The sequence below is a fragment of the Periplaneta americana genome, chromosome 5 (assembly GCF_040183065.1).
Source record: "Periplaneta americana isolate PAMFEO1 chromosome 5, P.americana_PAMFEO1_priV1, whole genome shotgun sequence".
NCBI classification, from domain to species: Eukaryota; Metazoa; Arthropoda; class Insecta; order Blattodea; family Blattidae; genus Periplaneta; species Periplaneta americana.
Genome location: NC_091121.1, coordinates 15,430,491 through 15,449,770, shown reverse-complemented (window position 1 = coordinate 15,449,770; position 19,280 = coordinate 15,430,491). Strand labels below are relative to the sequence as shown.

At 34.1% G+C, this 19,280-nt stretch overlaps 1 long non-coding RNA gene across 1 annotated transcript in view; it reads right to left on the bottom strand.

Annotated features, from left to right (window-relative positions):
• The window catches only part of LOC138700469 (uncharacterized), a 941,569-nt gene that overhangs the window by 486,390 nt on the left and 435,899 nt on the right, over positions 1 to 19,280 (bottom strand). Inside the window, exon 4 of the long non-coding RNA XR_011332353.1 lies at positions 8,019 to 8,065. This is a non-coding gene — a long non-coding RNA (uncharacterized lncRNA). The remainder of the gene's footprint in view (positions 1 to 8,018; positions 8,066 to 19,280) is intronic.

Genomic DNA, 19,280 nt, shown 5'->3' with positions numbered 1-19,280 from the left:
CTATTTCGTTGATTTGTTAACTTTTGTGTTATGCCCTCTATCCCTAATTCTTTTCTGATATCCTCATTCCTCTTGTGTTGTAATAAAGAATATCCCGCCACTGATCTTAGGAATCTCATTTCTGAGGCTTCTAGTCGTCTTTTGTCTCTTTCTGTTAAGGTCCATGCCTCTGCTCCGTAAAGTAGTACTGGAAGGGCTACTGTTTTGTAGAGTTTTAACTGTGTTTCTTTCGTTGTTCTTTTTCCTAAGCTCCGTCTAATTGTCCCACATATACCTTGAAATCTATGCATCTTTTCTTCCATATCTCTTTTTTTCCATATAAGAAATGTTGCATCCTAAATATTTAAAATTACTAACTTGCTCAATAATTTTGGAGTCAATAAGTATTTTCGACCTTTTATGCTGGGTCCCTATGAAAGTTTTTTAATGTAAACCCAATCTCGGATGCGGAGGTGAAGAAGAATTCAGAAAATAGGGAAGATTGGAAGATGATAGGTTTACAGTGAAAGAGATGTCCTTTGACAAAAACTTGAATGAATGTTCTCGTATATCGTCTTATTCCCTTGTATTTTCCTTGTTCTTTTTGTAGTCTCCTTTGTTTTCTTTGTTCTCCTTGTATTCCTCTTGTTCTTCTGATATGCTCCTAGATCTTTTTGTTTCATCTTCTTCTTCTTCTTGTATGCCCCTAGTTCTCCTTGGCTTCCCTTTTTTTCCTTGTCATTTCCTAGTTCGCTCGTTTTCATACTCTCTCTCGGTATCATAATATTAATACTCGATCACAACACGATAACACGCTAGAAATTCCACTTCACACATCATCTCTGTATTCCTCATCTTTCACTGTTGCTATCTCTCGTCACTGGAACTCTCTGCCGTCTGAAGTCAAGGGCTGCCGAACATTGAAATCTTTCAAATCCAAGTTAGACAATTATCTTATGACGAGTTGCCAAACTAATTTACTATTATGACAAGTGGTGTATTGCACGTTTCCACGTATTCATATTTTTTATGTTCTAGTGATATTTACCTTATTTTATATTTTTTTTGTTCATATTTTCCGATAATAGTATATGTATAATGTGATGAGTTGAGCTATATATAATCATAATTTTCTTACTGTGTGTACTTAAAAATATTGTATTCATTGTATGCTTTGTACTGCACTATTTTATTATTACTATTAGTATTATTATTATTATTATTATTATTATTATTATTATTATTGTTATTTTTATTATTATCAATAATTGTCTTATTTTTTATACTTTGTATGTCTCATTTATTTTGACCTGCTGTTCACATTTTATTATGCTTTTTCCTTTCTTTCTGTATGTTATATATTAGGGGAGAGTTGAGTAATTTGTACCGTTGCCTAAATTGTACCACCGTCTTGAAAATTAGTTCCTTGATAAGTGTTGTCATCTACGTCAAACATTGTTAACTACATCTACAAATATGCCATTTTATGAGAGACGAAGCCTGAGGGTTGTGTTGTGCAGACGTGAAGTGAAAAAACTTTTTTTAGGTAGTTTCAATCTAGTTTTTGCGCTACATGGCTACAACAATTACTTCCGAAAGGTAAGTGGAAGTCCACAATGTTATATATTATTTAAAACTACATTTATATATCGTAATTCTCATTAAGTTACAGATTTCTATTAGAAACCGTTAAGCAGCAAGAATTTAACAAAGAAAATATGGCGAGGTTGCGTATTTTGTACCGGCTTCAGTTTCCTATAATGTACCGGTACAATATAGGAACATTCATTACAAATGTTTGAATAAATTATAGTGACGTATGAAGAAAAACATACCTAATTTAAATCAGCAATCATAATTTATTAACTTCTAATCATTTCAATATGAATATAATACTGTAAGTTTTGTATTTAGGAAATAAAACACATTCAATTCTGAATTTAAAATAGTCATGTCAGACGTTCATTACTAATAATAAAAATTACTGTGACATAAAATAGCATAAAACACTAAATTATGCATTTAGAATTTAATCGAATAATTTCCACATTTCATGTTCCGGTGTTTTTAAGTTTCATCCTTTGTAACAAATTATAATTGCATTTTACATTAATTCCAGAATGGCAAAGAAGCTTCAATACGGGACATGGTCACAGGATGCACTAAAACTTGCTGTTGCTGCATATATGAATGGCGATCATGGAATAAATGAATGTGCACGAATGTACAATGTGCCTAAGCCTACAATACTAAAACATGCGAAAAACAAAAAGAAAGGCCAGTATTGCTGTTGCTTGATGGACACACCATCCACAGCAAGAACGTAGATCCCCTGATGTATGTGGTACAATTTAGGAACCCAATGGTACAATATAGGAAACCAGTTGCCTAATTTGTACTCATTGCAGACATTTATAAAACTGAACGTAATGACTTTATGTTAACTTGAAGTAAACTTTTCTTTTCAGGAAAATCCCCCCAACATACTAGAAATTAAGATGTCGCTATTGAAATAATTCAAACTTTGTCAGTTAAAATTAGAAAAAATAAAATGTGTAAAATGGTACAAATTAGGCAACTCTCCCCTATGTCTGATTTCTATTTACTTGTTGTTTACATTTTATTATTATTATCTTATTCAGTTTTGTGTGTAAAATTGTAGTCTACTTTGTAAATTTGTAATGTTTTTTGTAACGCAGTTTTACTCCTGGTTCAGTGTTAGAGAAGGCCGTATGGCCTTAACTCTGCCAGGTTAAATTTCTCGTATTTCCCTTATTCTCCTTGTCTACTTTCCATTGTATATTATTTTCTGAGTACATTGTTGCGTTATGTTAGTTTCCAGATCAAATTAATTTTTAAATTTTGATTCGTTTTAAATTGCCAGTGTACAACTTTAGTGTGATTTTGTAATACAAAAATTATATATTTTGCTTAAATAGTGGCTATTTGAGGACCAATTAATTCCTCTGTAGATCATAGTAAGACCTCAGTCTTAATATCTGCAGTGCCGGGAAAAAGTGACATAAGTCAGTTTCCACAAACCTTTTTTGATAATTTATTGACAACTTACACTGGTTTATGTCGATTTGATTTTTTTCTGTATGAATTATTGTAATGGGAGAAATACTTATGTCTCTTTTTCCAAGCGAGCAGATGTTCCGTAAGTTGTCAATAAATTATCAAAAAAGTTTTGTGGAAAGTGACTTGTGTCACTTTTCCCAGACACTGCAGATATAAGAGTACGGTACAATTTAGTATAGAACTATTAAAAGATGAACAGCTAAAACTACACCTATAAAAGTAAAATTTTTTCTTGAATATTTTCATCTCTAGCTGTGACGCGGAGAATAATTGAGGCGGGTGGTAGAATTTATTGGGATCGCGACCGTCTTCTGAATCGATCAACGGTCACTGTGACGTCACAAGCGCGCAAAAACATTTCAGAGCGCGCAGTAGTAATTGCAGTCTGTCAGCCAGGTCCAACATAATCTCGATCCTTGTCAGCAGGCTCGCAAAATTACTACCAGCGCGTAATACCTTCTCTAAAGAGGGCGTTCACCACCTCTCAGATGAAAGTGTTGCTCAATTCATCGATTATCGTTGCAATTACTATTCCATGCCACTAATTCGACCTCACGATATCTCCCATTGCAACAGGCCCCGCGATTTAACTATTACAGAGGGACTCGCTCAGATTTATTCAAATGTAATTACAAATGTAAAAATTAAGCACAATAGCGATTGTCTTATGTCAGGTTTACATTAGCACTCAAACGTATCTTAGCAACATCATCTAATATAATTTGAACTGGTACTGAAAATTACGAGAAAACGGCTGAACGGATTTTAATGATTGACGAGTCATTTTGAAGCTTGACATCCAAGGATTTTCAGAAAAATAGTAACTTTCAGTGAAGCGTTAGTTTCCTACATAATTTTCTTATTTTCCAAAATCCATCTTTCGTCAGTTTTCAGAACTAACTTAATGGCATTTCAGAATAAAACAAAACAAACACTACAATAAACAATATTACACGAAGGTCATGGCCTGCAAGATTACTGACATATTTAGAGTTCAGCTGGCTCAGATTCTCTGCCAATATGTCGATCTTTATTTGTGTAACTTTTCGATAACGTATAAAAACTTCAAGACTTACAGGTCTGATTCTCTGGTTTGTAGTTTTCCGAGTACAGCTGTGTATTGGATACTAAGAACTACAAAACTTAAGAAAATTTGATGACATTATTACTATTAGAAATGAAATATTATTATAGTTAATGCAATTATGTGAGTAGGCTATTTGTCACTAATTACACACATTAATGCTATATTGATATGAAAGCGAAACCTTTTGAGGTTTTATGTAAGTAGACGTAGATAATATCTTAAATTAGATCTTAATTTCTATAATTTACTGAGTAACGGCTATCTGAAAACTATAAATCTTACGTAAGATAACAGTATTGTTATTAAAAATGAAATATTGTTACAGTTATTAAATTAATGAAGTGATGTGGTGTGAGTCTTTTTCAGATATTTAATGACGAGCAGTGTAGAATCACATGTGTGATTCTCTAATTTTCCTAGGATTAGTACAGTAATATGGAAGATGTATAAGTAATTGAGTCATGCTTCCTATTTTAGTTGCGTCTTTAAACTACATCAAATTAATTTAATATTATTCCTTTGGTTTAATCGATTAGATCTGTGATCGCTGCCAAGCATACATTTTGTTGTAGGGAGAATTCAAAGAACTGAAGATGAAGAAAAACTATTTGGCATCAAAACATTAAGAGGGAACCTTTTTAAAAGAGATATTTTTGACAGGGTTACACTTCATTGGGTTATTACGTTGCCTTAAATGTTACATCTGCATTATGATGGAAGCAAATAACTTTGAAAATATCTGGTAATTTTTCTGGAAAATAAATCTGAAAAACTTTTATTTGAACTTCTAATTAACTAAATTTACAGCATTTGCTGCACAAGCCACTAGTATCTATATAATATTGAATTCAGTAAGCCCGATTCCTGCTAACGAAATTTTGAGCACATGAAAACTTCGATTGTGATAATTTTCTCATTTTAAAGATTACGTTCTCAAGATTGTGAGGAAATTAATAAGATATTAAATAACTTGTCCATTCAACTAAAACTTCGGTAAGAACTGTGAATGAGCAGTTCTTTTATAATCCGTGAGATGGTGCTAGCTTTGGGGTTCTGAACGAATGGGTTTTGTTCGTTTATAGATCTATGAGTTTTTCAACTGTCGGAATAATGTCTGTGGCCGGGAGGAAAAAGGTCTTAAGTCAATTTTTTGTGAAAATGAGATTTTTATATATTCTGAAAGCGGAAACAATTCTCTACAATCTGGTAAAACGGCTAAAGTCAAATAAGACTCTTGACTGGATATATAGAGCATTACCAAATGTCCTAAGTACTTTTTGAATCGAGCACACACAGAATAAAGGACTTAAGAATATTTAATACTTTTTTCCTTACAAACATCACATGTTTACTTTCCATACTTCCCTATTAAAAAGGTCTAACTTGTATTTTAGCCATTTTATCACATACTGATGTCCTTTCCTTTTAAAACTTTAAGCACCAGGGTAAACAGTCCTATAATGGCTTAATACCCATTTTGCATTCCTAATAATTTACATTTCTCATTTATTTTGACATGAAAAAGGTCTTATGTTTAATAGTCCCTTCTACTCAGTTTGGTTTCTAGTCTTAAAAGGGCTTAAGTGCGGCTAGTTTTGGAAATAATCAAGAAAATTGTTAAATGAGCAACATTACTTATTTTAGAAGAAATATAAACAAATAATTTCCAGGAAAAACCTCTTAATTAAAAAAAACTCTATAATTGACGCCAATTTCAATCTTTCTACTGCTCTCCTGAAAAGTATAACATTTTTACTTGAGACCTTTTACCTCCCGGGCACAGATGTGTTTAATACAGGAGGGCATGCATTAGTTTCTTCTGAGGGTTCTGTTCCTATGGACAATTTAGACCTAACACATTTTCATAACCTTTTTATTAACGTTTTCTCTGATTTCAATGTTTATCCTTACATATCCATAAATCTTAGAAATTGATATTGACTCTCAACCTTAAATTTCCATAACCATTGACGAATGAAAATTTCGATTAGATACACAGCTTTCGGCATCGGGTATCCATATATTTATAGCAATTACAAACAATTATAATACTGTATCAAGATTGTACAGTTAAGAGAATTTTGTTTAACAGGTCAATAAATAAAGTGAAAACAACAAAACGTTTGTTATGTTGTGCTGTGTTGATAACTGCTATAAGGCGTTCGGAGTTTAGAAAATTACATTGGGTGTAAAGGCGTCTTTTTAGCTGCCGTAATCCCTCGTTGTAATTTAACTAAAATAAGTTATTTACATATTTTCTAATGTGTATAAAATAACATAATATGTAAATCTGAATACTGTAACTAAGCATTGGTTAAAATACACTATCTACCAAAAAGTAATTGGGCACTGTTTTTGCCCCTTTAGAACCTCGTGGTACCACCTCTTGTTGCTATAACAGCAGCCACCCTGTCAGGTATTCTCTCCACTAGTTTGTGTAGGATATCCACTGGAATGTGTCGCCATTCCTTTTACAACATGGCAATCAGATGGACAATGGAAGTTGGCCGCAACTCCCGAGACCTCAATTGCCGGTCCAATTCGTCCCAAAGGCGCTCAATGGGATTGAGATCAGGACTCCGTGCAGGCTAGTCCAACAGGAGAACATTATTGCCTGCATACCACTGCATAGTAGTCGCCGAAACATGAGGCCAACTTTCATTGTCCAACTGAGCGCCATTTTGCAAGAGGAATGGCGACACATTCCAGTGGATATCCTACACAAACTAGTGGAGAGCATGCCTGACAGGGTGCTGCTGTTATAGCAACAAGAGGTGGTACCACGAGATTCTAAAGTGTTAAAAACAGTGTCCAATTACTTTTTGGTAGATAGCGTATAAAGGATTTCTTTTTATTTCAGTAACCGAACAAATGCAATACATTTTCAATATATTGTATATTTTTATAGGTCAACTGCACGTTTGTAATAATTTACGATACAAGTTCGAAAATTTTTTGAAAGGAGGTAAAGTCGAGTTTCACAAACACACGAGGGTCAAAAAGATAACTTTTCGAATGTAGGCCTATATCATACAATGTTTTTCTACGACGTTCTATTTCATACGAAATGACATTAAGTGTCCTTCAAAATAATAGGCTAGAAATTAAATAAATAAACCTCTTTCGTTTATACGATTTATTTCATTTTAAATATGTGACATTCTTATTGGAAGATCCTTTATAAATATGTTAAGTAACTAATAATAATAATAATAATAATAATAATAATAATAATAATAATATAATAGGCCATTTATCACACAATTTTATTTTGAATCATGGGAATATAAATATGCCTGAAAGAACGGTGCATACAACGAATGGAAGTACCACTATCGGTGAGTGTACCAAAGACGATTAGATACAGGTACGTTAGAATCATAATATAGTATCGTACTTCAGTTGTCCTAAACATAATGTGTCTGATTTACCGCTAACTGAAAATAATATGGAAAGTTAATTCAATAAAATTTTGCCGAAAGTACGGAATTTAAATGTTTCAAGTTTTCATATACATCTTAAGGTAAGATCAGATTCTCGCAACATTTAATTTTTCTTTGCACAATTACATAGCAGAAAGGAAGAACATAAGCCACAAAAGACTTCGTCTTTCGCTCGTCAGTGGCCGCTGTTGAACATAATAAAAATAACAAAATAGAGTAGCTCCATCGCCATAAAACGACATTCGTACTGTGAAAACAGACTATATTTCCAAACAAAAACGTATTTCCTTCGCATTCCCACTTTGTAGCATGCGGTGCACAATTGAACTAATCATTGTCCGATAAAAGACTTTGTGGATCCAGTTTTGCAAACAAGAAGTGAGAACTAATATTGTTAAGAATTAATACTGTTTGAAATTACAACTTACCAACAGAGTCCTTCCTTTGAGCTTTCAGGCGTGGCTGACTTCTGAAACTGGAAGAGAAAGTATATCTATATTAAAAACTTATATTGCAGTTTGAACTGGATTGGAATTTAAGGGGATGAGACAATTTCTTACACGCTTAAGTCACACATTTTATATTTAAAAGAAAAAAAAAACAGAGGATATAACAATTTTAATAAATTGTAGGACTGACTGAGCAATGCAGTTCAAAAACTGTTATTAATTACAAGATGAACAGAGAAATAAACCAGAATAATAACATAAGAGCTACAATGAAATATCACAAATTATATAATCCATAAAAATTATTCTGAAGTTAGACAATACAAATATAATATAATTGATTATAACACAGCTAAATTTACTTACAGTGGGTTATATATTAGAAGTTCTGGGTGTAATTTAGTGGGTTACATATTAGAAGTTCTGATTGTAATTTAGAGGGTTACATGTTAGAAGTTCTGAGTGCAATTAAGTGGGTTATATGTTAGAAATTCTGGGTGTAATTTAGTGAGTTACATGTTAGAAGTTCTCGGTGTAATTTAGTGGGTTACATGTTAGAAATTCTGGGTGCAATTAAGTGAGTTACATGTTAGAAATTCTGGCTGTAATCTAGTGGGTTACATGTTAGAAGTTCTGGACGTAATTTAGTAGGTTGCATGTTAGAAGTTCTGGGTATAATCAAGTGGGTTACATGTTAGAAATTCTGAGTGTAATTTAGTGAGTTATATGTTAGAAATTCTGGGTGTAATTTAGTGAGTTACATGTTAGAAATTCTGGGTGTAATTTAGTGGGTTACATGTTAGAAGTTCTGAGTGTATTTTGTGGGTTATATGTTAGAAGTTCTGGGCGCAATTAAGTGGGTTACACGATAGAAGTTCTGGATGTAATTTAGCTATACACAAATTAGGCTCAAAATTAATGCTGTGCTTTAGGCTAGCAGCTGTGAAAAATTTAGGTAGGCCTACTACTAATGCCAAATTATTACTTTGTCTTGTTCCACGATCTGGCTTTCTTCGTAATGGAAGGACCAGTGTCATAAATTTACAAGTGAAACAACTGTCCCTCAATGACAGGCCTCCAGATAAAATTCATTTATTATTTTCTTGCCTACGTCCATGTTTGAAAAGTAGATAACATTAGTGGACCAAGTGTGCATGAGTTTGTTTTCTGAAAAGGGGTTACAGGGATAAGAAAACTCACACATGCTCTTACATTGTGTAGCTAAATTTTTTTACTGTTGCACGAAAATTTATCAGTTACTTAGGCCTACACATTTAACCTATGTAAACTTATTCCTTCATTGCATCAAAATTCGTAAGAAAAATCGTTCCAATACAAAGTATCTCGAAATTATACCCGTAAACTTTGCGAGCAGACAAATAACCTTTAAGAAACAAGTTGACTGCGACGTTTCGTGTAAGTGTAACAAGGTTTTATGTCATTAAGTGGGGTGATGGGTGAAATTATATTTTCTACCACATCTACCACATCACAATAACATTAGCAAACAGCATAAACGTTCACGCAATGAAATGCAGAGATTCGATGAATAAATTGTCACTATTTTAGCTTTATGTTTAAAAAAACTTCGTCACAGTTGACGGGCATTCTCAACTTGCATATTTTCCATCGTCATATTTTAAGTGAAATTTAAAACTATTCATAAAATTTTGAAGAGTGTCATCGTTCACTAAAATATAGAAAAACCACAACGAAAGAAACAAGAAAAAAAGGAGAAAAAGAAAAACACTTAGGGCTACTGTAATGTTAAAGTTGAAGTCTAGACTTAATCTATTGCAGTCCATTAGTTTCTTAACAACAAGGCTTCGAGAAAATTTATCTATTCGATCTCAAAGTTTGTCGCCGTAATTTAGAAACACCCTGTGTAATCAAGCAGTGTGCTTTACCCCGCTGTTGCGCCCAGAGCCCTCACAGGTCTGTGAATACCGCAGTATATGGCTCCATTGCTTAATAATCCCTCGCAGACTCGAACCCGGATCTATTAGCATTCCAGATGATTTAATAATTGCGACCTGAGATCAAGTTCTCACGGTCTAAGTCTGGGGCGGGACGGATTAGTGTCTTCGGGTTGTGAAGCCGGACCCCTCGCTGGGAGGGGAAGTGGAGGCAGTAGAATTGACAGGAAGCGACTGCCTGGCGAGTTACACGACTCGGTTTAAGAGCCATGAAACTCCAGGTTTGTACCAGCTACGAGATTTGTGAGGAGTGTCATCGTTCAGTTAAAAACATCGCGGTGGAAAATATCCAAGTCGAAAACGGTCCGACATCTATGTTCAAGTCTTTTTAAATATAAAACTAAAAAAGTGACAATTTATTCATCGAATCTCTGCAATTAATTATGTGAAACGTTTATGCTGTTCGTGAATGCTATTGTGATCACGTTTGGGATTGTAAGCATAGCCTATTTGGGATTTGAAATAAATATTTGATATTTAGCCTATATTAATTTCTGTCTTTATACTCATTTAGCAACACAGAACCTTCTCGTTAACTATGTCATAATTTCATCCTCAATCCATAAGGTCTAGTCTCGAGACAATGCAAAATTGACAGTCGAAAAGATTTATATATCAATATGATGTCAATGAGATATTTGAATACGATTGAGCACCAAGATTGCTCATTCGGTCTTCATATTTATTTAAATATGAATTATATCTTCTTTTTAATACTTTTCTATTATTACTTTATTCTATGTCTTGTCTGTATTTTGTATCGTCACAATACTCGAGACACGTGTAGGCCTCATTTCTAGCTCTCGTTACCTAAACATAAAGTATGTTATGGACGAAACGAACACACGTCCTTCTTCCTCAATCCTTCAACTGCAAATGACGTAATTTCCATTGGCGTTGCGTCATCCACTTTACAGTTCTTCCAATCTGTGCATTATTTATGAAATGACCCTTATATGTTATTTATGTTATTTCAGAAAAATAATTGGATTTATTAATTAGAAATTATTACCACAATTAAGTACTTCAGAATTATTTATGTATATTAATTTAACTATTTATGCATAAAAGTGAAATTGCAGTGAGTTAAATGTGTGTCCAGTGTATTGTAGTGAAAGTGCAGTGAATTACAGAGCCAGTATAGTAAGTTTCGGTGACCGAGTAATGAATACTGTAGTGATTACAAAATGTAATGCACACGGAGTGTTGAAAATGTTAGTAGTGAAGAGTATATACAGAAGTACATCTATCGCGTGGCCCGCATTAAGTCCAGATCTCACCGTATTAAAGATCTTCCTCTGGGTTATGTCAAAAATAAAGTTTACAGTGAAAACATTCCTAATCTTGACGTCCACAATGAAATAAACAAACAGACAATTGCAAGCTTTAGCATAGATGGTTAAGGCATAGAGAAACAAACCTGAAGATTGCGACTTCGATTCCAGTCCGTTAACTTTAAACATTTTAATAGCCTCCTTATGGATGTAAAAAATCAAACTCAAAACAGGATTATTTAGAGCCAAATTAAAGAAGTACCTAATTTCTCACGCCTTCTGTTCTGTAGGTGAATTTATGACATTCAACAACACTGCATGAACATTTCTGTTTTGTATTAAGTATCGATACTAACCTCTTGTGTTGTACAGGGACATCATTTTATTTTTACTTGCATTTTTATTGTACCTGCATTTCTGAATGTACTTCACTCTCACCCCTTCACTAATGTCCTTGCTCCCGCCAGACACACAAACTTACGGCCGCTGTTGCATTCGAAGTCTTCAAGCAGTGAAGTAAACACTGCAGTGTATAGTGTGTTTCAGAAATATAGTTGCGTTTTCTATAGAAGAAAGAACCTATATTAATAATATCGTACTAAAAATTATATTGAAGAAACGATAAATTAAATTTCATAGAATATGCTTCAAAATGTTTCTAATAATATGCGTAAAGAATTGAAGCCTGCATTGTAATGAACGGCAACCATTTTCAGCAACTTGTTTAAAAATTCAGATTAGCTTATTTTTAATTGAGGTGGCTAGAAGCAAAGGAATGCTAGTGACATTTGTAATAACATGAGTTAAATGTATCCAGTGTAAGCTAAATTATCTAAAATTTTAGTGGCAAAGGGATATTTTAATCGCATCACACATTAAAATTTAAATAAGAATTTCACCGGTTTTACGAAAGCTTAAATATTTAAACCCCATTTTCTCAAAAGTAACAAGTGCACTTACAGCCCTTTACTTATGAGCCCCTCAATTTAAATGAACTCTCTATATTGTATGTTAACATCAATAATTAATATGCTAAATAAAGTAGACATTACATAACGAATATAGCCGCCGGAAAAGTTGAGTTTTTGAAAAAAAATGTTACTACTCTACTGTATTTTGATAAATTCCGTAAAAGTGATGATCAAACTGAAAATCGTAATATCGTATTTCCCTACAACATAAATGGATACACTACTTTTCTCTCCTCCTATACCTAGTAAAATGATTTGTTTACATATTGCACTAGTAACATCAAACTCCTGTAATGGAAGGGGGCAACAGTGTTTCCGAGTATAGCCAGGTGAATGTTAAAAATGTTGGTAAAAATAAAGTGATGTCCCTGTACTAGTATATTGTAAAACTCTTCTGTATATATTTCAACTAGACTATGACTATAATTAAGACTTTGTATAGTAGTATTAAGATTCTTTTTGACATGTTCCATATTCTAGCTGTGAAGCGATGTACGAATACCATGGAATGTGAATAAATACAATAAAATACAAGACAATACCCCAGACGTTCTCGCCAGAGTGTGGACTGAAATTTAATATCGTTATGACATGTGTCGTACTGATAATAGTGTGCATATTGCAATTTCCTAATGTTGTTCGGAATCTTTTTGAGTTACTGAACTAAATAAAGACACTTTAAACGCCTTACACATAACACAAACCTCATAGTAATTTCATGAAACCCTAATATTCATTCTTGGAGACCTAGTATTCTGAAGGAGACCAGGGCCACAAGAGCTCTAGGGACAACACTGGATGAATGAATCATGAAAAGTATCCTGTCTCTAGGCAAAATTTACTGGTCTTATTTTCACTAAATCTTCCATGCACTTTCAGCTGTATTATCGAAGGGCACACGAAGGAACGTTTGAGAAAAATCGATAATTATTGCCGCGTCAATTTTGAATTACACCGATATAAATTTCCCTGTATCGAGAGATATTTTATAAGCTACTAAATACATGAATACAACTGAATCAAAAGCGGCTTTTTGAAATATAAATCAAGGAAGGGTGGCGCAAAGAAAAATTAACTCAGACATGAGCATGTCCGTCATAAATAGTGAAAAATTGTTTGCATATTCTTGGTACATAGTAAGATCACAAGTTAAGCAAGTAAGACATAAATTCAGAGCGAGATTTATCGTGTGTTGAAAGGATGCAAATAAGAAAGATGTTATTTTAAACCCACATTAATAATTAATCCAATAATTAGCAGACAGATATATAAATAAGAAATACTATGCACATTTATTCTCCCTGATTGTCTATTTGAATATGCAGTAGACATGTAGATGACTCATGACTGCAAGAACAGCTGTTGATGATAAATATATTTGCATACATTATGCACACAGCCGACATGAAAAATTGCCAGTAAGGTATGAATAGTTGCTATTTTCAGAACATGTCAAAATAATCACACAAAACACACGTGTACGGCTGACAATAATAAAACCCACTTCTGAAACGACGGTCTACGAATTTTATAAACGTTTGTCAACTATTCAAGTAAACTGGCGAAATATCATAGCAACCGATAACAAAAGAATTGACACTACATTTATTAAAAATCCTTGCAATTTCTTGCAATATGAAATAATTTCAAGTGACATCCGCATATGTTCAAGTTCCGTAACTTACGAATGCACGTTATTATTCACTGCAAAAATCACGACGAAAATGAACATCACGGCTGAAGCATATGTTTACTAGTACCTATAGCTTCAGAATGTCGGGAGTTGACTGTACTCCACGAACACGGAGCGACGACCTTTTTGTTTATATCCTTATCATTGAATTACCTGTGTTCGGTGTACTATATACCCAATGTGTCTTTAACTTCAGTCTTTAGGTAGCTGGAATACGGAGCCTATAACTAATCAGTGATATCACAGTCTACTATATACAGTCGCGAAGCTTGAGGTGATTTTTTGCAAATCTCGTGGTAAAGCGCTCCAAGCGGTTAGCAACTAGAAACAATAGACTGTCCACGGTCGACTTTGGACTGTGTCGTATTTCCATCGATGCTTGTGAAATGTTCGTTATTGGTTGTAATGAAAATGTTAATGGCAAAAATACAATAATTGGAATAATTATATTTTACTAGAGACGTAGAAAAATTAAGTTTGTTTTAATGAAATTTATTGATCACGTTTTATTTTCAATTCTGGTGGGATTATTATTGCTTAGGCCTACTTTTTTTTTAAAGGATGTTTTTAATTATAGCTGTTAATTTGTTGTTATTTTTATTTGTTACTTTACTAGAGACGTAGAAAAAGTCTGTTACAATAAAATTTATTGATCACGTTTTATTTCCAATTCGGGTGTAATTATTATTGCTTAACCTCATCCCACTTTGTTAACTACGTAAGCCTACACTACAAGTACCGGTACACGTAAATTACTCCATTAATTCATATTTCCATTATTATTGTTGTAAAGGGAAATGCAAATTAATATTTATTGGTTTCATAGTTAATTATCGCTATAATCTTGAATGAGTGATGCGATTATAGTAAATTTCAGTTCGTTTTGCAGAAACAAAAATAATATTAACCTATTTCTTGCAGGTATCTTCGAGTTTATGGTGGAATTTAATATACTTCATTAAAATAATAAATTAACTTTATGCATTTAATATTTCAATAATGGAAGGAAGGTGTTAATATTTCCAAAAGAACACAACGAAAGTGTAACATATTTTGTCGTCTACTAGGAGAGAGATCTGCGATGATGAGGCGATAGTAGCGATCCTAGTGGTGGGCAACTACGCATGTTTGCATTTTTACTACATATTGAGCTTCGCGACTGTAGATAGTAGATTGTGGTGATATTTAGACTTAAGGATCAAACTCAGAACTTCTGAGCACAGATTTACGCATGGCGTACATTTGCCTTTCGGGTAAGTAGCAGTGGTGGGATGGAGTTCGCAATAAAAACAGGTGAAGAGCGAGTAGAATAAAAGCGAACGACTGAGATTGACAAGGAGCGGCTGTTAAGAGCGGGCCATGCCTGTGTATGACGCGACGATAAACCCCAGCCCTTACGAGCCACAATCAGCCCTGAGGGGCGGTCTGATACCGCTTGGGTTTAACGAGGCGCAAGCAGGACACGTGTGCGGCTCAGAACTGCGAACAATGACGGCGAAATAAATCCAAGCAGCCTAAATATGAATCATGGTACGCAGATGTTACTTACTTACTTACTTACTTACTTACAAATGGCTTTTAAGGAACCCGAAGGTTCATTGCCGCCCTCACATAAGCCCGCCATCGGTCCCTATCCTGTGCAAGATTAATCCAGTCTCTATCATCACATCACACCTCCCTCAAATCCATTTTAATATTATCCTCCCATCTACGTCTCGGCCTCCCTAAAGGTCTTTTTCCCTCCGGTCTCCCAACTAACACTCTATATGCATATCTGGATTCGCCCATACGTACTACATGCCCTGCCCATCTCAAACGTCTGGATTTAATGTTCCTAATTTTGTCAGGTGAAGAATACAATGCGTGCAGTTCTGCGTTGTGTAACTTTCTCCATTCTCCTGTAACTTCATCCCGCTTAGCCCCAAATATTTTCCTAAGCACCTTATTCTCAAACACCCTTAACCTATGTTCCTCTCTGAGAGTGAGAGTCCAAGTTTCACAACCATACTGAACAACCGGTAATATAACTGTTTTATAAATTCTAACTTTCAGATTTTTTGACAGCAGACTAGATGATAAAAGCTTCTCAACCGAATAATAACACGCATTTCCCATATTTATTCTGCGTTTAATTTCCTCCCGAGTGTCCTATTCCGAGGCTTAATATAGGGATTCGTAACAAGCTGTTTTTTACGGTGATGGGTTGTTAGCCCTTCGCCCAACCCCCAAGCTGGATGTCAACAAATATTTATTTGAAGCCAGAATTAACAAATATTTACTGAATATACATCTTGATTACACAACTTCTAACACTGTATCACTAAGGGATAAAAAAAATATATAATATAGGGCCTATATAACTTTCATGTGGTAATGAACTAAGTTTGAAAATACCTTAGTTGACTAGATTCGGCTTGGGAGCCTTCTTCAGAACTGTATGATCCGTACGTTCGTCTTCCAGTGTTTTTGCCTCTGTTGGCGGTGCGTTTGTGTTCTGTAGTGTGGAGTCAAATAGTTTATTTATTTATTTATTTATTTGTTTGCTTATTTATTTATTTATTCTGGTAGAGTTAAGGCCATGAGGCATTCTCTTCCACACTACCAGAAGTAAAATACATATTGAAACAATGACAAAAATAGTAAAGTCACACTTAAATATAAAAATCATTTTCATGCACATTAACAAGCTTACATGGGCTATAATGAAATATTAACTAAACATGATACATAATTAAGTTATTTACAATTCATATCTTAATTCTACTTTATGATAGGCCTAAAAAGACGATTTATATACAACAAAATAACCTATAAAAATTGGCTAACACAAATCAATTTCATGTATTTTTTTATTTGGTTATTTTACGACGCTGTATCAACATCTAGGTCATTTAGCGTCTGAATGATATGAAGGTGATAATGCCGGTGAAATGAGTCCGGGTTCCAGCACCGAAAGTTACCCAGCATTTGCTCATATTGGGTTGAGGGAAAACCCCGGAAAAAACCTGAACCAGGTAACTTGCCCCAACCGGGAACCGAACCCGGGCCACCTGGTTTCGCAGCCAGACGCGATGACCGTTACTCCACAGGTGTGGACACAATTTCATGTAAAAGTATGTCATTCTTAATCCTTAATTTATATTGATTAACCGTTCGGCAATCCCTGACATGACGAGGTAGCCTAAGGAGTTCCATAGGCGACAAACTGACACTTTGAAAGAGGATGAACAGAAAAGGGTACGGTGAAGAGGAATGGATAATAAGGCATGATTTTTTTTTTTTGAACAACATGCTCCATTACAGAGTAATACTACATGTTTTAGATTTTCCGTTTCCTACGATAAATATACATTTGGATACATTGATATTACCTAAGGAAGATAGAGAATTAATACAAATACATATATATGGCTTAACCTAAATAAAAAGAAAAGAAAGTATATATACATGATTGGAATATATTGCAATTGGTTTTTTTTTAACAAATTGATAATTGTATAAAAATTGAATGATAAATGTGTGTATTCTAGTTATAAATGCATTGCTACAATTGTTCAAAATCTATTGAATTGATGAAGGCAATGAATGGTTGAAGATGAAATTTTATAAGTTGATATTTGTTAGGTGGCCAACTTGCTGTCTCAATCCTTCACTGTCCATAATCTTGTAAGTTAGATGAGTGTTTCTCAGACTTCCAAAACTCATGTACTCTTTTACAGTTTTAGTAATACTGCTGGATCCTTCTCTTAGACGAAAGTTATAATATTTAATTCCAGTGGTGAAGCTAAGATGTAAATATTGGGTAGGCTGAAAAAATCTGCTTACCTTGCATCTTTTTATAGAGCAGATACTTATCGGCTTTTCTATCAACATTTTTTGTGGCAGACCTCACAAGATGATAATGATCACTCATTTTCACTCCCAAACAGAATACAGGTAAAACAATATAACTTATTTATCTCAGAGCACCTTGTTAGTCAAGGATATTTCTTATACCATGACAATTGAAAATTCCTATTTTGTCTTCCTCCATCCTCTATTTTAATATGTAAATGTGGTGTCGATCTCCTGTCTTTGTAAGCGAATAAGGCATGATGTTGATTCCGTAACGTTGTAAGATATTCAAAGCGAGTTCTCAGATATTTTGGAGTAGAAGTGAATAATATTCTAAACAGATAGAGAATGTGTTATTCTACGTTCCTTTAGGCGGACCCATGAAAGAACTTCAAAAGATAGCGTTATATGGTCAAATTTACGAGCAGTGCAGATGAAGCGGACACACACATTATGAACACGTTGTAGTCTTTCAACTAAATTGACAGTTATATTCGTCAAGAGACAATATCAGTAATCGAAATGGGGCATCACTAGCGATTGAATAATGTTTCTTTTTATGGAAAGAGGCAGACAGTTTCGCAAGTGATTTAGAGAGTGAGGCAGTGAGTTACTTGACTATTCCAGTTTAGATCTCTGTCCATTAATAATCCAAGATTTGTTACAGTGTCGCTTTACTTAATAAACGACCCATATATTGACAGTCTTGGTATGGTTTTGTCGTCAATTGTACTGAGTAAGCACTGATGTCCCATTACAATTGCCTGCGATTTTCTTGGGTTTAACCTCAGTTCAAATTTCTGTGCCCACAAATAGATAAAGTTTAGTGTGTGCGTTCTGAAATTCAGTTGTGTTGAGGATTTGTTGTGAGGATGTTTTCGTGTATATCTATATTTCGTATTGTTCTCTGTTTAGTTTCTGGTTTTTTGTTTGGATATGTAGAATTTCCATGCTTGTGTCTATGTTGCTGTAAGTGTGGTTGGCGTTTGTGATGTGTTCTGCGTATGTGGAAGTGTTGTGTGATTCATTATAGCTGTGATGTGTTCTTTGTAACCTGTTTGAAATTATCTGCCTGTCTGTCCGATGTAGAAGTTGTTGCAGGTGTTGTATGTGAGTTTGTAGAACCCAGTGATGTCAAATCAAGCGCATTTTTCTGTCCTTGACGTAGTGTGCGGGCATCAAGCGCTACTTATGGAAGGAGGAATAAGCAGCTTGTTTGGATTAAGAAAACAGTGGTGCACAAACTTCAAACGGAACGTGAAATTTTATGTCGTTATTTTTATATGGCTTCTTTCTATTTGATATTATCTATGTTGTCTGTAAAATAAAAGTATTTACACCAATTCCTTAATATTGCAGTTTTTTTAAAACGTTAATAACATAATAAAGAGTTAAGAAGGAATATTCAAATAAATTCCATAGTAGTACAACTATACTGTACTAAATGGATGAAACACATCATTCATAAAGAAAGTGATATCCCAAAAAAAGAG